Consider the following 23,649-nt stretch of genomic DNA (forward strand, 5'->3'; position numbering starts at 1 on the left):
CACTACTGAGCTACGAGAGCTGAAAGCCACTTTCCAATGTGGCAACAAAGAAACTGACTGAAGGACACCACAAATGAACAATGACCCCTACACCCTGATCTGCTCATTGCTGAACTATAAAACAGAATACCAGAAGGAACAAAGTTCCCTCTTCCTTCTTTTCCCAGGCTTTCAGTGTCCCTCTTGTGCCCTCTATTGGCAGAACCTAACACTAAGCCATCTGTCAAAGGAGAAATGTAATCTACAGAGTTTAGGTCCAATATCACAAAGTGTGGCAAAGAAGGGTGGTTTCAGAGCCAAGAAGCAATAAATTAACAACAGACATAAATATATTCAAAGTGCTGAGAAAAAATATGCCTGTGTACCCAGAATTTTATACCCAGTTAACCTATCATTTAAAAGTGAAGGCATAATAATGACTAAAAACGATTATCTCTTTGTTATACTTCATACAACACATATAGGAGAAAATATGTAACATATAGGTAAGTTAAGACTTTTTCAGACAATTAAAATCTGAGAATTCATTGCTAACAGTAATAAATGCAAGAACTATTATGGTACTTTCCCTCAAAGAGAACATTGAATCCAGAAAAAAAAGTAAAATACAAAAAAAAAAAAGAGGTAAGCAAAAAAACTTGGTAAACATTTGAGTAAATAAATGGTAAGCAAATAAATTGGTAAAATCATAGGTAAATATAAATGAAAAATTACAGTATGAATAATTATAAAATAATAATTAATTTAGCATATAAAAGTAAAGAGCAATTCAAATACTGGCCAACCATATGAAGATGAAAAGAAATGATCAGAATTAAAATGTTTTAAGCTCCTTGCATTTTTGGAAGACAGGTAGAACTCAAGGCCTTACTCCTTAACAATCTAGAAACATGATTGGTACTCCCTGGAAATGTACAACACAATCCTAGATGATATTTTCCAAGTCAAGTGTACAGGATATAATGTTAAGTTTACCTCTAAAGAACAGAGGTAAAATGAAAAACCTTGAAATCAGTAGAATACAGAAAATAAAGTTTGATCAACTCCAAATAAAGTGGGAATGAAGAGTAAAAGAAAAAAAGTTTAACCACAATAAGTGGGAAACAAAATCTTTGGAGAAATAAATCTAAATGTATCAGTAATTGTTACAAATATAAATGAACTAAAATTCCAAAGTAAAAGACAGAGATTTTCTTATTGCTTTTTAAAAAATCAGATATATAATCTGTACAAAAGACCTACCCAAAATATAGCAGCATAAAATATTAAAACTAAAAGAATGGAAAAAAAGATATAGTAGGTATATATCAACTGATAGAAACTTGATGTCACCACGTTGATATCAGATGAAATAGACTTTAAGAATTATTAAAGAGAGGCTTTTTATAATGGTAAAAAGGACAATTTATCAGGAAAATAAGACAATTGCAAATGCCTATACACATAACATAACTCTGAAATATATGAAACAAAAATTAATAGACTTTCAAAGAGAAATTGACAAATCCAGCAATATGGTGACAGATAATATATTTCTTTCAAAGAGTAAATCAGGCAGACAGAAAAATGAATAAAGATATAGAAGATTCAACAACACCATTAACAAACTTTAAAGACACACAAAGAACTTTTCAGGGCAAGGCATGGTGGCTCACACCTGTAATCCCAACACTTTGGGAGGCCAAGGTAAGAGGATCACTTCAGGCCAGGAGTTCAAGACCAGCCTGGGCAACATATTGAGGCCCTGACTCTGCAAAATATTTAAAACTTATCTAGGGATGGTGGCACACACTTGTGGTCATAGCTACTTGGAAAGCGGAAGTGGGAGGATCGCCTGTGCCCAGGAGTTCAGGATTACAATGAGCTCTCATTACACCACTGCACCTGAGCCAGGGTGACAGAGTGAGACTGTCTCTGTAAAACAGAACTTTGGCCAGGCGCAGTGGCTGACACCTGTAATCCCTGCACTTTGGGAGGCCAAGGCAGGCAGATCACAAGGTCAGGACATCAAGACCATCCTGGCAACTAAAAAATACAAAAAATTAGCCGGGCATGGTGGCGGGCAACTGTAGTCCCAAGCTACTTGGGACTTGTAGTCCCAGCTGAGGCAGGAGAATGGTGTGAACCCGGGAGGCGGAGCTTGCAGTGAGCCGAGATGGCACCACTGCACTCCAGCCTGAGCAACAGAGCGAGACTCCGTCTCAAAAAAAAAAAAAAAAAAAAAAAAAAAAACAGAACTTTTCAGGAAATTTTATGGAATATATTATTTTTAAGCACACATAAAGCACTGATAAAACTTGATCATATGCTGGGCTGCAAAGCAAATTTCAATACCAAAACTTGGTATCAAACAGACCAAATGCCCTGACCATTATACAAATAAATTAAAAGTTAATTATGAAAAGTCTTTGATGATTTCAAAAGCATACTTCTAAGTAAACTGCATAACACATCCCAAGACAGAGCATAAGACCTTTAACAATACTAGTCTTCATCCAACTAATTGACATCGCCAAGCCCAGTTCCTCATTTTGCTAACAGCTAGCATTTTATAGATGCTGCTCAAGGTCAAAGGTAAAATTAGTGGCTCTACAACAGAAGGAAGGAATCTGGCCTCAAAGGATATTGAAAGTGCAACCTTGACCCTACTGGGCTTGTACCCCCAACAACTGACCTCCAGGAATTTAAAAGTACTTTAATCTGGAAAGTTCGACTTATATTATTCCTGGGGTAGACACACCCAGGTAGAGTTTCCCTTCTGCCATTCCAAAGAACAAAGTAACTCTCTCAAAGCTGAATTGGGTTATCTGCTCTCAAAAATATTTTAGAGAAAAGGAGCTGCTCAGTGGGGCTGGGTTATGTATTAGTGGGTGAGTGAGGGGGACCCAAATACCAAAAATGCTTCACTGTTTCTCCAAAGCTGACCCCAAAGAAAAGGGCACTGATCCCAGAAAAGAGAGGAGAGTGGCACATTGTGCACAGCATGGACTCAGGGCAACAGTGGTAAGGGAGCCCAGCTCTCTGTACCCTCATCTGCACACACCTAGCATCCCTTTGCTCTGAGCAGTGGACATACCATGAGGGCATTGCTGTACAAATGACATAGGAAGGAATTCGACCTTAACTAAAATATCAGCCTGCTTCTGGTGATTTTGGTAAATATGACTTCAGTCCTCTAGAACATCCATTCTCAAAGCAGGTAATATCACTCCAAGAGGGCAAAATTTGGTTCAGCGTGGTTGGAAGGTCAAAAAAAAATTAGCTATTACAATGGTTTATGGCTTTCTAAAGAACCACAGCACATAAATAGATTTACAGTATATCTGTGGTATAAAATTTCATGGAAAGGGGACACAATTAGGGAAAAGAAAGTCTTCAAAGACTCTATAAGGGGGCAGTCATGAGGATAAAAATGTTGAGAAACACTGCTTTAGCAGATAATACCCCTGCGTAGACGTATATTTGAGACTGGTGACCAGACCCTGCTCTGAGGTAATCCTATATGTAAGCCCCTAATCAACTAACCTCTCTTTCATTGCCAGCTTATAAATCTCAAGGAAAGGCATCAATCATATTAATGAGGGACCATGAGCCCAACTCTATTTTCCAATCAACCTCTTAACAAATATTTATTTGGTACCTTCTGCAGCTATGCTGTACAATATGGTAGCAACATGGAAGGATGAGCTTGTATCTCCATCTGGGGCAAAAAGCAGGCTTGCCCACTGCTTACCATGAAAGGGTGACTTATCCAAGCTCAGGATTCCCCCAACTGTGACACAAATACACCTCATGTGCCACATCCATCTGGGCCCTTTACATCATCCTTGTGAGATTTGGTGGGGGGGAGTTATATTTGTTTTCTATCACAGAGTAAAAAATTATCACAAAATTGGCAGCTTAAAATAATACTCATTTATTAGGTCATAGTTCTGTCAGTCACAAGGCCAGGCAGAGTTCCCTACTTAGGGTCTCAAAGATTAAAATTAAAATATTGCCAGGCTGTGTTCTCACATGTAGGCTCTGGGAAAAAATTTGCTTTCACACTTACACAGGTTGTTGGCAGAATTTAATTCCTCATGATTGTATATCCGAGGTCCCCGTTTTCCTTACTGGCTGTCAGCAGGGTCCACACTCAGCTCAGAGAGGCCACCTGCATTCCTTGCCACATGGTCCCCTCCATGTCAAAGAAGCCATGCCTTCTCTGACAGTAAGAAACGGAGAATTTCATATTGCCAAATCTCTGCCACATTTTAAATATTTATGACTTCTCTGTCTCTGACCTCTAAACCCAGATTTAAAGGGGCCAGGTGAATAGGTCAGGCTCATCTACTTAATCTCCCTATTTTAAGGTTACCTGACTTGAGATCTTAATTATATCTGACAAATTCCTTTACAGCAGCGTTTGATTAATTGGAAGAAGGTATGTGTATATCAGGGGCTGGGAGTCATTGGGGCCATTTTGAATTTTGCCTATTACAGGAGACTAGGGGGACTAAAGTAAACATGTTGATGTTCATGTTGCTTGCTGTGTCATGAGTAATAAAGTCCTTTATCTCTGAGCCAAGAGTTTCATCATCTCTTCTGTCAGCATCCGTGAAACACTATAAGTAGCTTATTAGAAGGATGAAGTAAAATACCTGCTATAACATACACGTTGGATTTCAAAGACTTAGTATGAAAAAAAGCCTAAGTATGTAAAACATCTCATTAATAATTTTTATATTGATTCTATATTGAAATGGTAACATTTTGGAATAATGGGTTAAGTAAAATATATTATTAAAATTAATTTTACCTGATTATGTTTACTTTTTAATGTGGTTACTATAAAAAAATTAAATTACACATAGAGGAGGCTTGCATTATTTTTCCATCCAATAGCACTGATCTATATGCCTAGACAATACTAAAGTTCCAGGCCCTCGGGCAAAGGTTGCAGCACAAAAGCTGTGTCCTACAGATGTTTTGTTTGGCCAGCATAGTGTCCAAATTTTGTTCTTATTTAAATGCCTTCAGGTGAGGCATGTGTCTTATAGTATGTTATAGGTCCTATCATTCTCCATTGTTTTTCAACTGGCTCATTTGCCAATTTATTTTATCTAACTGACTTCTGTATGCACTTAAATGCTGTGGCCCTCGCAGTCACACTTATACTGTTTTGGGGCATATAATAAGATACTAACACAGGAGGACAGCATTCAACCAAATGTTAATTTTCATGGTTCCAAAGGGCTCTATAAGCTTCAGAACAAAGGGTCCCCACTGGGCAGTGTGGTGGCCATGAGTCAGGAGAGCTGGTTCTAGACCAAGCTCGGTCACTAATTCAGTGGGAGACCTTGAGCAAGTCAATTCCCTCCTGTGTGCTCTGTTTCCTCAATGGCAAAGTGAAGGATGAAGCTAGAGGGCATCCAACTTCCCTATGAAGATTTCAATTTGATGGTTTTGCTTTCTTTTTTTTTTTTTTTTTCTTTTTTTGAGACGGAGTCTCGCTCTGTCGCCCAGGCTGGAGTGCAGTGGCGCGATCTCGGCTCACTGCAAGCTCCGCCTCCCGGGTTCACACCATTCTCCTGCCTCAGCCTCCCGCGTAGCTGGGACTACAGGCGCCCGCCACCACGCCCGGCTAATCTTTTGTATTTTTTAGTAGAGACGGGGTTTCACTGTGTTAGCCAGGATGGTCTCGATCTCCTGACCTCGTGATCCGCCCGCCTTGGCCTCCCAAAGTGCTGGGATTACAGGCGTGAGCCACCGCGCCCGGCCTGGTTTTGCTTTCTGTATCAATCAGAGAGAGCTTCCTAGAAGTCCAGGACTTGAAGATATGTGCTTCTCTGTTCTTTGTACTGTTAAAAGAAAAAACTAGACTAATTACATTTAGCAGAGTTTAATTGATCAAGTAAAGATTCAAGAATCAGGCAGCCTCTTGAACTACAATATGTTTAGAGAGACTCTGGAGCTATTGCATTGTCTAAAAAGATTTGTGGACAGAACAAGGAAAGTGATGTACAGAAAACAGAAGCGAGGTGCAGTAACAGCCAGATTGGTTACAGCTCCATGTTTGCCTTATTTGAACATGGCTTAAAGAGTGGGCCACCTTTGATTGGCTGAAACTCAGTGATTGGCACAACAATAGGTTACAGTCTGTTTACACATCCAGTTAGGGTACAGTCCGCTATGTATGGAGAAAGTTTTAGGCCAAACTTAAAATATGTCAGAAGGCAGCTCCAGTCTAAACTTATTTTAACAGTGCGTGATTTCCATTGCTGTCATTGGCCAGAAAGACAGGGAAGAAGAGTCACGTAGAAGACTCAAAGGCCTGAAAAGCTCCAATGGGTAGTTTGTGAAAGAAGGAAGTCAAAACATTGGCTACAGTGTTGCTTTGTGCTCGCTAGGGATGTAGAGATCATTCATGTTTTGGCCCCGTACCCCAAATGGTAGATAATCAGGTGCTGGCAGCATCCTGATACCTACATCGGCTCCTTACTCTCTTCCTCTCCTGACAATGGCATTTTGTAGAATCCAGAGGCAGGTGCCGCAAGCCAGGGCTGAGTGAGCGTGAGCAGGGGTTTGTGGCTGGCAAGTTCCCACTCTCTCTACCCATGACATCTTTTTCATAACCTGAATTTCTTTAATTAAAAAACATCTGCCAACTCCTGTTATCTGCAAAGATGTGCCATAGCAACTCTCACTGCAAGCCCCTTACGTAGCTGATGCAAACAGGTGGAAGAAAAGCCTCTGTAAAGCCAAGTTTAAAGAAAGGGAAGAAAAGGAAGCTCACCAACATGTGTGTGCATGTATATGTGCATGTGTGTCTGTGTGTGTAACATGGAAGGATGTAGATAGGCAGATCTCTCTTGCAACTCATCCTTCTAGAAAGTTTTCCTTCTCTATCAGAGAGGGTTAGGGGAATTAGGGAACATGAGCAGCATATCACAAAATATGACGGGCACCTCGTGACAAACCAAACCCACTGAGAAACAATTCCTTGCACTTAGCCTTATTTGTTAGGATTTTTATTACATTTTGATTAGAATGAGTCTGATGGATGCAGTGGGAAGAGGCAGCCAGATCTCCACTGTCTTTGTCCTCTGCCCCATGAACAATGACATCTAAAAGAAAATCCTTAACAATAACCTTAAGGAGGAAAGACAACACTGGCGTGCCTAGAGCCACAGTACAAATGGAGACCACATACTCCAGGTCTACCATATATCAAGCTAACATATTAAAATACTCACATAGTAAATAAAATATTTTGTATCCTCATGCCTCATAAATACCTTCAAATCAACCTAGAAGGCCAGTTTCACATTTAGAATTCTCATACTCCTTAGAGCTCTGCACTGGACATGGAGGTGTGGAGTTAATCCCAGGGTCCCATCCTGCCTCTTCTTCCCTCTCCAGCATGGCTATGTCCTGCACAGCACAAGCCTCCCACACATGCAGATGCTCCAGTCCACACACCCAAGCTCCCAATATGCCCTCTACAAACACCTGCCCTGTAGCCAGCATGGAGACTTTGTGTGTCTTCCGACTTCTGGAGGCCTGACTTAGGAAAAAGGTGATGCCAGGCCTGGAAACTCAAGAATTCTGGGTCGATGAACTCAGAACATACACTAGAAAGTGGGGGTGGAGAGGTATGAGCTCAGAGTGGGCACACATCCTTCATCCTGTGGATGCCTCACCTTGCATAGAGAAGCACAGTCAGAAGAGGGCTGAAGTAGGCCCCTAAAAGTAGAGGGATAAGGTGAGGAGCCATCTAGTTTGGGTCTAAGACAGTGCTGATCTCATCCTCTTACTTCCATCCCTGGGCCTCCTCACACAATGGATCCACAGGCCTCTACCTGCCTATCAATTCCTAAAGAATGCTCCTCTCTTCCACTGTTTAGTCCTAGGAAGACTGTCCCAATTCTGAGAGAGGGAATAACTCCCGACCCCACCTGGATTAAATGAGCTCCATGGCTGGCTCCACAAATCTGTAATGGAAATATGACAGAAGTAATGAATGATGCTCTGTGTCTTGGGGTTAGCTTCCTGACCTGACAGTTTCCAGAGGGCAAAGACCTTTGTGTGTGCTTGGGGCTTTCCCTCAGCACATTCTCTACCATGGCTCAAGGTGGACAATGAAACTTAAGCAATACCTTTTAAAATAATGCTTTTTAGATGATGATAATGTCTGATGCCTGGCTTGTTGTGTTAGCAGTCCTTAGGACAAACCTCTAAATCTGCAGCCAAAAGATCACTTGCCTCCAGGGAAGCCCAGCAATTATCAGGCAAGGATAACTGCTTAAAAATTTCTTCATATTCTTAATATAAGTTCCATCCACCAATTCTGTTCTTCCGTTCTCTGCAGCAGCAGCCTAGGTAAGCCTGCTCCCTCTGCATAAATCTTAACAGCCTTTGTTCTTTAACTTCTCAAACTGTATGTGATAGTTTGTGCAAAGAGACTAATGCTGCACTTGTTACGTACTAGACACTTAAATAATGTACTATTGTTACTATTGCTAATTTCTTTCCATTCTTCTTTAAAAGGTTTAAAAAAGTAAAAATAAATAAATACAGATAAATCCCATTCTTTACATGTTTCTCCACCTTTTTTCATCCCAGTCTGCCTCCCCTTTCAATTCCTCCCCACATATTACAGGGCATGGCAAGCAGAATGGGAAAAACACGCACACTCTTGTCTTAAAATCCCAACTCAAACTTGGCTAAGGACAAAATATTTACCTAGTGGTAAAAACATTCAATAAATCCTCAATGATTTATTGGATTATTCAACTACAAGGTGTCAAATATTCTAGTTCTTTTCTCACAGCATCTTAAATTATGTCACCAACAGTGAAGACTTCATGTAATTCTAGGCAGTGACTCTGATTTTTGAAGAAGGAGATTAAGTTGTAAGGGGACTGAAGACATGGAGTCTCATACCTCTTTCTGGCCACAGAGGTGAAGAAACTCCAAGCCAACCTTCCCAAGCATTCTTAGAGAAAAAGATGAAGGAAAAGGAGCCAGGAAAAGGGTTAGAAGTGGAAAAAAGAGTTCAAGAGAAACAAACTGTGGTAGAGTAGAAAGAAACTGTTGATTTTACTTGGAGAGAGTTAAGTGAAATTAGTTTATAGAAAATCCAAAATAGTATCTCCTTGGATTTCTAGATATGCTTAAGAGTAACCGCACTTCACAGTACCCAGCACAGCACTACAGCCTGTTGAAAGAGAAAGAGAAAGAAATATTACTATTCACGACTAGTAATCAACCAACTGATATAAACATTAATAAGAAATAGCACTACTCAGAAGGCAGAGATGGGAGGATCACTTGAAGCCCAGGGGGTCGAGGCTGCAGTGAGCAAAGATCCACCACTGCACTCCAGCCTGAGTGACAGAGCGGGACCCTGTCTTAAAAAAACAAAAGCAAAAACAAAATAGCAAAAATGAAATATTCAAGCAATCCCCAGAACTTCCCAGAGCTTCAAAGTGCATAAAATGGCAGGAATACATTTTCAACAGATAGATATCTTCAGCAGCATTACCTAAAAGCTCTACCATGTGCTTCCCTTGCTAACACTGTCAACTGCCAAGGGCCTTGCTGCCAGGGAGGGAGTGGGCATGGGGGAAATGGGGCCCTAGTTTGTTCTGATTCTTCAGTGGCACTTTCAAGTTGCAACATTTTCAAACATTCGTTCTTTGTAGTAGCCTTTTGGATGATCTTAGCAAGACTTTCTGGGTAAACTGTCCTTAAAACAAGTTGAACACCTGATTTTATGAGAGGTTTCTTCTACAAATAGGTGTGCTTATGAATGGCCATCATGAATAAAATACCACTTCCCACTCCCAAAGCTAGCCACACAGGCTCATTCATGAATGTTGTTTTCTACACTTTATGCTTTAAAAAATTCTATCCTTGTATCATATTTGTCAGGATTCTTCTATAAAGGTGACGGAGGGGTATGCCTAAGTCAGCAGTAGAAATTCTGAATGGGAAAAAATTTATTAAAACTTATTATGTTATAATGAAATGCATAATGGACCATTTGAGTATTAAAAGATAGACTCTAGAGTATGTTCTAAAAGGAGAGACCAGAGCAAAGGAAGCACTGAATGAATATCTCTGCATCAGGATATAAGAGAAATTTTTTCTGTACTTATAATCAGAACGGTGGTTAAACAAGAGATTCAGAGACTGGAGACCATTCAGAAGATGTAAAGGAGAGAGGAAGTAGGTACAAAAAGTGCAACACACAACATGGAGATAGAAAAAAGGTGGTTGCTGAGAATTCCAGGTTCTGGGTATGGCTGAACAATTTTAAACAATTGTGATATTTAGAATTAGAAAATAAAAATTCTAAAATTCATTTGGAACCAAAGAAAAGTGCCCAAATAGCCAGTGCAATCCTAAGCAGAAAGAACAAAGCTAGAGGCACCACACTACCTGCCTTCAAGGCTATACTACAAGGCTACAGTAACTGAAACAGCATGGTATTGGTACAAAAGCAGATATATAGACCAATGGAACATGTTAGAGAAACCAGAAATAAAGCCACACACTGATAACCATGTGATCTTCAACAAGACAATAACAAGCATGGGTAAAGGACTCCCTATTCAATAAATGGTGCTGGGAGAGCTAGCTAGCCATATGCAGAAGATTGAAACTAGATCCCTGTCTTTCACCATATACAAAAATCAACTCAAGATAGATTAAAGACTTAAATGTAAAACCTAAAACTATAAAAACCCTAGAAGAAAACCTAAGAAACACTATTCTGGACATCCGCCCTGATAAAGACTTTATGATGAAGACTTCAAAAGCAATTGCAACCAAAAACAAACATTAACAGGTGGGGCCTAATTAAAGAGCTTTTGCAAAGCAAAAGAAATTATCAACAAAGTAATCAGACAACCTACAGAATAGGAAAAAAATATTTGCAAACTATGCATCCTATAAAGGTCTAATATCCAGAATCTATAAGGAATTTAAATCAACAAGCAAAAAACGAACAACCCCACAAAAAAATGGTCAAAGAATCTGGACAGGCACTTTCCAAAAGAAGTTATACACACAGCAAACAAGCATATAGAAAATGCTCAATATCACTAATCATTAGGTAAATGCAAATCAAAACCACAATGAGATAGTATCTCACACCAGTTTGAATGGCAATTATTAAAAAATCAAAAAATAACAGATGCTGACAAGGTTGCGGAGAAAAGGAAACACTGATACACTGCGGGCGGGGCTGTACATTAGCTCAGCCACTATGGAAAGTACATTGAGTACTACGGAAAGCAGTATGGAAATTTCTCAAAGAACTTAAAATAGAAGTACCATTTGATCCAGCAATACCATTACTGGGTACATACCAAAAGGAATATAAATCATTCTACCATAAAGACACGTGCATGCATACGTTTATTGCAGCACTATTCACAATAGCAAAGACATAGAATCAACCTAGATGTCCATCAATGGTGGCCTGGATAAAGAAAATATGGTAAATATACACCATGGGATACTATGCAGCCATAAAGAATGAAACCACGTCCTTTGCAGCAATGTAAATGGAGCTGGAGGCTATTATCCTAAGCAGATTAACACAGGAACAGAAAACCAAATACCATAAGCTCTTACTTGTAAGCGGGAGCTAAACACTGAGTGCACATGGACACAAAAAAGGGAACAATAGACATTAGCGCCTGCTTAAGGGGAGAGGATGAGAAGAGAATGAGGATTGCAAAACTATCTATCAGGTATTAGGCTGATTACCTGGGTGACAAAATTATCTGTACACTGAACTTCTGCAACACACAATTTACCCATGTAACAAACATGCACATGTACCCCTTGAACCTAAAATAAAAGTTGGAAAGAAAAGGAAAAAAAAAAAAAGAATGGTAATATCTGCTATTACACTTTAAACCATTACAGGGTACCATACTGCAACCTCTCTCCCGTGGCCCAAACCTCAGTGGATCAGTAGTGCTTGAAGGTAGAAGGGAGACAAAGAGAGGTGAGAGATGAAAGGAATTACAAGAAAAAGCAGGCTACATTTCACGTTTGCAACTGCTTTCCTCCGAGCAGTGATCAAAGATTCACTGGACACAGGAAATTCTAGCTAGAAGTGACTAAGAAAAATATAAGCACCTCCACTTCCAAAAATCTTCAGAGGCATTGATGGTAATATTGGTGCCATATGGAGATTGAGACTTTATGTCAGTTTAAAAATATATATTAAAAACAAGCCACGGCCTGGGAGAAAATATTTGCAAAAGAGATACTTAATAAAGGTTACCCAAATATACAAACAACTCTTCAAACTCAATATTAAGAAAATAACTGTATTAAAAAATGAACAGATACCTCACCAAAGAAGATATACAGATGGAAAATAAGATATGGAAGATGCTCAAAATCATGTTATTAGGGAAATGTAATTAAAACAATGAGATACCACTGTACACCTATTACAATGGCCAAAATCCAAAACACTGACAAGACCAAATGCTGGCAAGGATGTGAAGCAACAGGAACTCTGTTTCATTGCTGGTGGAAATGCAAAATGATACAAACACTTTGGAGACAGTCTGTCAGTGGTTTTTGTTTGTTTGTTTTCTTAGAAAACTAAACATACTCTTACTACATGATCCAGCAATTACATCACTTGGTATTTACCCAAAGGAGTTGAAAGCTTGTGTCCACACAGAAACCTGCACACAGATGTTTATGGTGGTTTATTCATAACTGCCAAAGCTTGGAAATGAATGTGATGTCCTTCAGTAGGTGAATGGATAAATAACCTGTGGTACACCCAGATAGTGAGATATTATTCCATGCTAAAAAGAAATGGGCTATCAAGTCGCAGAGATGGAGGAATCTTAAATGCATATTACTAAGTGAAAGAAGCCAATCTGAAAAGGCTACATGCTATATAATTCCAAACTATATGACATTCTGGACAAAGCATAACTATGGAGACAATAAAAAGATTAGTGGTTGCTAGAAGTTAGTGGGAGAAAGGGATGAATAGGCAGAGCACAGAGGAATTTTTGAGCAATGAAAATAGTCTGTATGATGCTACAATGGTGAATACCTGTCGTACATTTGTCCAAATCCATAGAATGTGCAACACCAAGAAAGAACCCCGGCGTAAACTATGGACTTTGGGTGACAGTGATGTGTCAATGTATGTTCACCAAGTGTAAGAAACGTACCACTTAGGGGCTGGATGTTGATAGTGGGGGAGGTAGTGCCTGTGTCGGGGCAATATATACGGGAACTCCCTATACGTTCTGCTTAGTTTTGCTGTGAACCTAAAACTATTCTAACAAATACATACATATACATACATGTACTGTACTTAAGAAGTGTAGAACACAGGAAGTCCCAGATGGCTGACACCTGGGTCAAGATACCAACATTCATGGAGAGTAGGGAGAAACAACTCACCAGTGGTCGAAAGTTCCCGAGCACTTAGACATTACCCAGGTACCACCGTGGAGGGCTCCTTTACTTCCTGGTGCACTTTCCTTCCCCCTTTTGGCTGGGCTGAACATGTGACCAGTTCTGGGCAATGAAATGTAAATGGAAACAGCCTATGTCCTTGCCAGAGCTTTTAAATCAGCAGTATGTGAATCTCCAGGCTTCTCTGTCTCTCCTGTGGCAACGGTACAAGTGCATATTGGGATGGAGATGCTAAAAAGTCAAAGCAGTCTGGATGTCAGGCTGGGGACCTGGAGGGGAATTGCTGTGGCTATTCAGCAGCACCTATGGCTTTGCATGAAGAAGAAATAAAAAATTCTGCAGAGTTCAGCCCCTGAGGTTTAGGGTTGTTTGCTGCCAGAGCCCAACCTGGCCCAACCTGACTGCTACCCCAAGTTTCAGTTTTCAGTTCAAATTCATTGAGGCCTGACTGGTGCACTTAGGCAGAGCTCTCTAACCTAGCAGGAAACCCGGGAACAGTAGAATGCTGAAACTGTCGTGGGGAAAGCCATAATAATTTTTAGGTTTTGAGGTGAATTCAGTTTTGAGGTTTTTCTCCAATCTAAGCTACACTCAGGTCAGGGTTACAGTGCCCATTTTGCTTTTTCTGGTTTCCTAGAGAATGTATTTTTAGGGGAGAGCAGAGATGGTTACCATCCATCATTTTGGAAAGTCATGAGATTTACAGAGATAGATGCCTAAACAAAGGACAAGTGTATTAACAAATCGAGCTGTCCAAAAGTCAGTGCTAATGTTAACCAAGATGAGCGTTACTGCGATTCCATCAAGATGTCCTGTTATTTATTTAACTTTTCCATTTTCATTTTTTATTTGGGTAAGATAATTGCTTATGATAAGCCTCGGGTGTGGAGAGCCGGTGCATACAGAGTGGCGAGGCAAGCTTCAATCTGCAGTCTCGAGATGCACTGGGGAAGTGAATCGATGTATTAACATATTGAAATGATCTCAATTAATGTCCTTTAGTACTTTTCTTTAAAAAAAGAGGACCTCTCCAAAGTGAATGGACTACTCCCTACCAATAGGGAAAAGAAAGCCTGTTAGGAGAATAATGTGCTTACCTGCCTGAGGAAAGAGGATCTCAGAATTCTGAGTCAATTTCGTAAGAAACAAAAATAGATGCAGTGTTACTTCCCCCTGGGTCTGACACCGCAATGTTACCCATGTATCTCACTTCATAATATCTATGCTTGTGCCTCCCATTGCTTCTTGCCAAGACCGTAAATTGAACAACACTAGGGCTTTGGTGCCACAGGTCCTAAAATAGAACTTCAGTAAATGAGAGCTGTTTATTTAAATGATGACTTCAGCACACAATTATGATTATTTCAATGGAAAAGTAACCATGACATTCAGGCTCTCATGTGCCTGCCGTGCACCCCTCAGCCCCTTATCCCCTGATGCCCCTCTCCCCACTGCCCTCTCTCTTCTGGCCTGAATACCCTAGAAGCTTAAGTAGAAGCAAACCTGGGTGTGGTGCTTGCTTCTGTGAAACTGGTAATGGTTTGGGGCCTATTTTAGTATTTTCTCGGATAACAATAAAAAGAGCCACCAGGCTTGGGTGGTGCTGATGATGAGCCCCAGAAATAGTGTTGCTATCCTCTTTCTAATAGGTGAGAAAACTGAGGTTTAGAGAGTAACTGGCCCGGGGTCACACTTCTACTGAAGCTGCTGAAACCAACAAAGAAGACGGACAGGGGATGTTGTTAGAGGCATTGTTCCTTCCTTAACATGCCCTGACTACCAAAAAAAAAAAAAAAAAAGAAAAGAAAAGAAAAAGAAGAAGAAGAAGAAGAAGAAAAGAAAAGAAAAATGCCTGCCTCCTTCTTGCCCTACTTTGATGAATTAAAAGGTAGAAGAGAACAGAGAACATTTTTCTTTGGCCCTTCTTTATACTCCTTCTGATAATGACTGACCTTAGCAAGGGACATGACCCAAAAGAGAAAACAAAGAAGTAAACAATATCAAAAGGATTTTGACCCTTCAATCCTCTGTTCATCTAAAATAACCAATAATTAACAACCCAGCTAAAATCCTTGCTGGTCCAAGAGCCTTCCTTGGTTAGTCCATCTGGAGTGATTTCTCTCTCCACTGAGGGCCTTCCTCCACCACCTAAGACTCTCTTGGCCCTGGTGATCCATTGCTTGAGGGGTCCCTGCCTTCTGCACCCCAGAGGTCATGCCCCAGTCAGTTTTGGATTCACTGCACCACACACATAAAAATTAAGTAAAGAGGGATAATCATAAACTCAGGAGGCACATTCTATCTCCTGAGCCCAGGGACTTTGGGGGACTCCCACTGTAGGAAATGGAGCCACCAGAAGCATGTATTCAGCTTCCCTTTGTGGTAGGAGCTGGAGCAAGCAAGATAGATACAGGCTAAGGGGATCTCACAGTCCATGAGAGTTTCCCTCCCATAAACAGGATTACATTGATTTGCTCTAACAGTATTTTATTTCTAGTTAACTTTAACTTACAATTCTTATGTGGCTTTGTATTTTTAAAAGTTAGGAAATATATATTGAATACAATAAAGTATATAAAGCATATATGTACGGTTCCAAGAATTATAATAAAATGATTTCCCATGAGCCCACCATCTAGATTAAGTCATACAATATTACTAATACCTGTGTGTCCCTCCTCATCCCAACCCTACTTACTCCATTATCCATGTTTTATATTAACCATTTCTTTGCTTTTCTTTTTTCTTTTTTTGAGACAGATTCTTGCTCTGTTGCCAGGCTGGAGTGCAGTGGCACGATCTAGGCTGACTGCAACCTCCGCCTCCCAGGTTCAAGCAATTCTCCCACCTCAGCCTCCTGAGTAGCTGGGACTACAGGTGTGCATCACCAAGCCCAGCTAATTTTTGTACTTTTAGTAGAGATGGGGTTTCACCATGCTGGCCAGGATGGTCTCGATCTCTTGACCTCGTGATCCGCCTGCCTTCGCCTCCCAAAGTGCTGGGATTACAGGCGTGAGCCACCACTCCCAGCCTGCTTTTCTTTATAGTTTTACCACACACACATGTATCACTACAAAATATATTGTGTGGGTTTGCCTATTTTTTCTACTTTTCTATAAATGAGAAATTCATTTATTTATATACTTTTCTATAAATGAGATATCTTCTAACTTGCTTTCTAAAATTTCTTTGCCCAACACAGTATCTGTAAGATTCAACCATGTTGAAAGGAGCTGTAGTTGAATCACTTTTGCTGCTCTGTAACTTTGTATCATGTAAATACACCACAATATGTTTATGCATTCTATTTAATTGCAAATTTAATTGCAAAAACTGCAGTTACTTTTGCATCAACCTAACACTTCTGGTGGATATGAGGACTAATTCTACTTTTTTGGCACTTACTATACCAACGACACTTCTATGAAAATCCTTGTACACATGTCCTGGTGCATATATACTAGTATTTCTCTAGAGTGCTGTCTTAGTCTGTGTTGCTATAAAGGAATATCTGAGGCTGGGTAACTTGTAAAGAAATGAGATTTGTTTGGCTCACAGTTACGCCAGCAGTACAAGAAGCATGGCAACAGCATCTGCTTCTGGTGAGAGTCTTAGACCGTTTCCACTCACAGTGGAAAGTAAAGGGGAGCAGGAACCACATGGCAAGAGGAAGGACGAAGAAAAAGGCAGAAGCAGGTGCCAGTCTCCTTTCAACAAAGGAGGGATCTCCTTTGTTCCCTTTGGATCTTGAGGGAACTAACAGAGTAAGATTTCACTCTCAACCAAGAGGACAACCATTCATAATGAATCTACTCTTATGACCCAAATACCTCCCATCAGGCCCCACCTCCAACACTAGTGATCAAATTTCAGTGTGAGATTTGGAAGTGACAAATATCCAAACTACATCAGGTGCATACTATAGAAGCGGTTCTTTTTGTTATTGAGACAGAACATCTTCAATTTTGCTAGATAACGTCAAATGGTTTTCCAAAATAGTGGCAGAATTTGAGACTCTCCCTAGCATTGTATAAGAGTTTCTTTTATTCCACATTCTCACCAGCATTGGTACTGCCTGTGGCAGGCATTTCTAGGTAGAAGCATTTAGACATGTTAAATATAATGAAAAAATCTAGAGCCAGGAAAATCAATCTGTAAGGCTTCAAAGTCAGACTCACATGTAAAAATATATCTGGATATGCTAGTTTATTTATTAAAAGAGTATGGCTGAGGTCAGCATCAACAGTCATAAATCATGCTGATAGCAGGTACCTTTAATATGATGTGACGAAAATGGTGGTTCACCCCTGCAGTCTTCCTCCCAAACCCCATAACCTCAGTCTAATAAAAAAAAATTCTAATAGAGGAACATACTACAATAGACTTGAGAACCATTTCTCAAAACTAGGAAAGTCTGCAAACCTATCACAGTGGAGAGGAACCTAAGGATAAATAAATGTAATGTAGTATCCTAGATGGGATCCTGGACAGTAACAGAACATTAGCTAGACCCACGTGTGCATGCCAAGGCCATGGCAAAGGTCTAAATAATTGATCCAGTGGAAATTGAAATAAATGATGGACCTTAGTTAAGAATAATGTATCAATATTGATTCATTAGTTGTAACAAATGTACCATACTGAGGCAAAATGTTAAAAACAGGGGAAATGGTGTGAGGGTTGGTAGGGGGAGGACATGAGAACTCTCTATACTATCTGTCCAATAGTTCTGTAAGTCTAAAACTATTCTAAAAATTAGGCCTATTAATTTTTTTTTAAAATAATGCAGCTTCAGCTGGGCACACTGCCAAAATCCTAACATATAAAATTCTAAATTCATACACTTAAGAGAAGTTAGGATAAACTTTCATATTGCACAAGGACTCATTAGTTATACTTATAGAATGTAATAATATATGTTGGGTACAGCCACATCTATCTACAGATACATTGGGTCTCTATGCAATGAGAAGCCTTTTTCAAACTTACCCTCCTCTTGTGGATCAGTTACTTATCCATTCATCCATGGACATGGAATGCCCACATGGAACTAGCCAAGTGAATCAGTGATGTCTCCATCCTCACTCTGCCTGCTGACAGTAGAATGTTCTTCTCATGGTGAGAATGGACTCCACTGAATGATCAGCTTTGTGCCTATGGAAAGGAAACTCCATGAGGGAGAGGTAATGTCTGCTTCCCTCATCACCATACACTTAGTTCCCAGCATAGTGCCTGGCAGAGTAAGTGCTCAACAAATTTTTGTTGAATTAATCAATTACTACCCAAAGAACAGTATATTTTCTATATTGCTCTTTAGTTCATGTGTTCATTCCAGAAAGGAACATTCGACCCATTTCTGGGCTTCGGTCCAGATGAGCGGGGGAGGCAGCATCTCTCTTCTCGTTAGGACTATGGTCACCCTAGCCCAGTATCAAGGAGCTAGTGCCCTGGGCCTGATTACAGGGGAGACATTTACAATGCTCCTGAATAAAAGAAGGGTTCACTGAGATCAAGCACATGGCTACAGGGATCCCATGGAAGAAGCCCCCATCCCAGAGCTGTCCAGGAACACACACAAGAGGAATGAGACTGCATGTGCACAGCATGGTAATAGTTGGTGGGTGGGGGAAGCTGTGTTGATTATAGAGAAAGAGCAGAATGTGGGAGAACTTAGAAGCAGATCTCTTCTTCACAGAGCCCACACAATCTAAGATACTCATATGGGTTGAATTGTGTCCCCCCAGTGTATTGAAGTCCTAACCCCCCAGTACCTCAGAATGAGACCTTATTTGGAGGTAGGGTCTTTGCAGAGGTAATCAAGCTAAAATGAGGTCATGAAGGTGGACCTTAATCCAATGTGACTGGTGTCTTTACAAAATGGGGAAATTCGGACACAGAGATAGACACTCACAAAGGAAAGATAATGTGAAGAGGCACAGGGAGAAGACTCATCTACAAGCCAAGGAAAGAGACTTGAAATAGATTCTCTCTCTCTCTCTTTTTATTTTATTTTATTTACTTACTTACTTATTTATTTATTTATTTATTTATTTATTTATTTATTTATTTATTTGAGACAGAGTTTCACTCTTGTCTCCCAGGCTGGAGTGCAGTGGCCCGATCTCAGCTCACTGCAACCTCCGCCTCCTGGGTTCAAGCGATTCTCCTGCCTCAGCCTCCTGAGTAGCTGGGATTACAGGGGCCCATCACCACACCCAGTTAATGTTTTTTTTTTGTATTTTTCATAGAGCTGGGTTTTCGCCATGATGGCCAGGCTTGTGTCAAACTCCTGACCTCAGATGATCCACCCACCTCAGCCTCCCAAAGTGCTGGGATTACAGGCATTAGCCAGAGCGCCCAGCTGAAACAGATTCTCTCTTACAGCCCTGAAAGAGCCAACCCTATAGACACCTTGACCTTGAACTTCCAGCCTCCAGAACTGTGAGAGAAGACACTTCTGTTGTTTAAGCCACCCAGTCTCTGGTGCTTTGCCACAAAGTCCTCAAACACTCAGATACCAAGTGTGATGCTGACGAACTGGCCACATTCTTCTGACTTTGCTCCACTGCTCTTCCAATGTTCTCTTTGGAGACAGAAAGACTAGGTCAAGAAGGAATGAGAGAGGAGGCCAAAGGAGAACACCTTCCAAACAGAGAAGACCCTCTAAGGTGAATAGTAAAGGGGGCCACATAAGCTTTCTGAGAGCCACAGTGCAGAAGTGGCAGGTCAGGAGGCTGACACCAGAGGAGGAAAGGGCCACCATGAGCTGCAAGCAAAGCCTAAACTCAAAGGCTCCTCAGAACCCAGGACAAAGTATGTTGGGAAAAACGTGGTGCCCAAGGATAACCTGTATGTAGCTCCATGGCAGGGAGATAGGCCAAGGTGCCAAGAGGGAACACACAGAGGGGCCACGGAAGGATGACTGGATCCTGGACCTCCAGCAAACAGCCACAGCATGTCCTGAGCTGGCAACGGCAACAGAGACACATTCTAGGGTTTTATTTTTGCTTAGCCATTGTATCTTTAAATTCCTTTATATAAAAAGTGTATAAAGAGTCACCCCTAGTAATCTGTGGAATAACATTATTGCTAGAGCTGTAATCATGAGCCAAATGTCTCCTGGAGTCTGTCCTTACTCTATCCTTGACCTCACTCTGCCATCCTGGGTCACAAGTACCACCCTGCCCTCCCCCTACCTCCTGCAGCAGAAGGATTCTCTCGCCTTCACTTTCTGCAGGCTTCCCTTCTGCTCTTTCTCAGGTCAGTCCTTCCATCCTTCCACTTAACCTTATGTGATATGTTTTTACTCTGTTTCTTTCCATTTATTTCTTCTTCTCCTTTTCTTCTTCCCCTCCTTCTCTGCTTATCATCTTTTCTTTCTTTTTCTTTCCACACCTTGCCCTTCTCTTTGAGTGTGTGTGCATTGATGTTGTGTTGGATATGCTGCAGATGAAGAACTAGTGTCTGCCAGACAATAATGCACTGAAATGGGTTACTTAGCCCTTCATTAATCATTCTAGTGCTGCTGGAAAGTTTAGCAGCTAAGTTAGATCTTTTGTAAAGTGTGTCCTTGGAGTTTCCTGTCACGACCATCCCTAAGCCAAGTCTATACTCTATGTCTGCAAGAAGCAAAGAAAACAGGAACAGGAAAAAAGACTGGAACCCTGAAGTAACTTATACATAATAATCTCAAAAAATTCTAGCTGAGTAAAGTGGACTCAAGGATAGAGCAATTCTTTATTGGGTGAATGTTCTTAACTGGGATGGTTTCCCAAGGAAGACAAAAGGGATGATCTCTTCTGCTACACTTTTTAAATGGAATAAATCCGCGTTTATCCTGGATGCTTTAAATTTGGCATGGATGGTGACTAAAAGCAGGAAGTTGGACTTCAATCTTCTAAGGATCCTCCTAACCCCAATTATTAGCCATCACCTCAATCTGAATACTTCCTCCCTGTTCAAATCCCAACCTAAGCTGGAAATCTGGAAGACATGGGTGAGTTCTCCCTCCCACATAGCCCCAAAAGAGTCTGTTAGCAGATCCTGCCCTGTCTTCTGTCTTCTTGTGTTTTAAATTCTTCCTCCTCCTCCCCTGTTGCCTCTACCTTTGTTTAGCATCTGGGTCACTAAAAGGACTCCGTGCCGCTGGCCTCCAATCCATCCTTGGCTGCTGCCTCAGTGATACCATCACACCTTTCCTTGCTCCCCTACTTCTGCAGCTCATTGCTGTCCTCACAGCCAAGCCCAATCCAACTTTTCAACAAGACTCAGCTTCATTTATGAGCATCTCTAGGCTCTTCCGTAACCACTTCCCAGCTCCCGTGGCTATACCCATGTGAATGAATTGCAGTCCTGAATGGGCCATTCTCTTTCCTCTTTGGCTTATTTGCTGTCCCTTTCTTCTGAAGGTCATACAAATCTTAGCCACCCAGCTATTGCCCCAGGTCAGCTGTCCCTGCTCCTCATTCTCCTTAACAGAGAGCTTTAGCAAAGCTCCTGTCCCACTGTAGCATAAGGGCTGGTTTGCGTGCCCCTCTCCTCACCTGAAATTTGGGAGACCCAAGCTATATCTTTCCAGTGAATTACCTGTGGGATTTAACTGCCTGTTCATGCTGGCACATAATCATGTATTACCTAGTAAATAGCATTCAAAATAATCGCTATTATATGGTGTTAAAAATTACTACAGAATCTATACACATTGTTGAAATAGTATACTTTCTTAACTATGTCCTGAATGCTTGCCCTGTTGCTCTCAAGACATTAAGAAACCCTTAAGACTCAGACAGTAAGGGACTCTTAAGTTATAAAGTATGCCTAGTTTTTTCATGTTTTACCTCTCATCATCTCTGTAGCTCATGATGCCTCACACAGGGAGAATGAAGAGGACTCAAAGTCAAAAATTTAGAGAGAAAGAGCAGCATACACTGAGAGAGAAAGGACACAAGCAAAGCTGGAGATAGGAGTTTCTACTTCTGGGGATGCCACCTGTGTTGTACCACTCACTGCAATGGCCTGTCCCATCCTTCTGAAGATGGGGACACTGGCTCTGTCCTTGTTCTCCCCCAGCGGGAGGGGGACTCTGCTCCCTGCAGGACATGTGTGCCCAACAAGATCAACGAAGACTGACTGGAATGGACATAGCAAATAACTTTTCCCTCACCTGGTGACTTGGATTGGTGGAAGCTTCCTGGAACACTGTGGTAAGAAAGATTTAGGGGCTGAGTCAGGGCTCAGCAGACAACATACCAAGTTAATCAGCAATGCCTCCCATAGACTTGCTAAGGAGATGCTGTGCCACAGAGTCACTGTCCTCATGTGGAGACTTTTATAAGTGGATCAATTATTCCTCCTGATCTTTCAACATTCTCAACAGAAATGTATTAAATCATGTCTCCCTATCCACAGAGGGAGGCAAACAAGGTGGAAAGGAAGAAGACAAAGTCCCAAAGTTGAGGGCTAAGGGAGAAATCTCAAGAACCCAACCTACTCTAGGCTCAGGAACTCCTCCATGAAGCTTTGGCCCCAAAACTGGAGATTCCCTGCTCCACCTGGCAAATTTTGCTTAGCCTGCAGCACATGTTCAAAGGTAATCTTTCCAGTAAAGTTTTGCCCAGGCCCTCCCTTTCATGCCGTCTGTTCATGGAGCACTGGCCCATGTTGCTCACACACAGCTTGTGCAATGGGTCATATACCATTCCTAGTCTCCACACAGCTGTCTCTCCCACTAGACACAGCACTCCTTGAATATGTGTCCTTTGTCTTATTTGACTCTGTGTTCTCAAAGATTCACCCAGGGCTTTTAACGGTTTGTGGTTATCAAACGTAAGCTTCCTCAAAGGGTAGTCTCAGGCATTGTGGATTTTTTTTTTTTAATCAGTAAGCATTATGGATACAGGAATACCTCTTTTATTGGACTTCACATTTTTATGCTTTGCAGACACCATGGGGTTTTTGTTGTTTGTTTGCATTTGTTTTAACAAATTGAAGGTCTGTGGCAACCCTGCATTGGGCAAGTGTATTGGTGCCATTTTTCCAACAGAACGTGCTCATTTTGTGTCTCTGTGTCTCATTTTGGCAATTCTCACAATATGTCAAACACTTTCATTATTATTAAATCTGTTATGGTGATCTGTGATCAATGATCTTTGATGTTACCATTGTAATTGTTTGGGGCTCCACGAACTGCACCCA

This window comes from Gorilla gorilla, chromosome 1 (genome assembly GCF_029281585.2).
Source record: "Gorilla gorilla gorilla isolate KB3781 chromosome 1, NHGRI_mGorGor1-v2.1_pri, whole genome shotgun sequence".
NCBI lineage: Eukaryota > Metazoa > Chordata > Mammalia > Primates > Hominidae > Gorilla > Gorilla gorilla.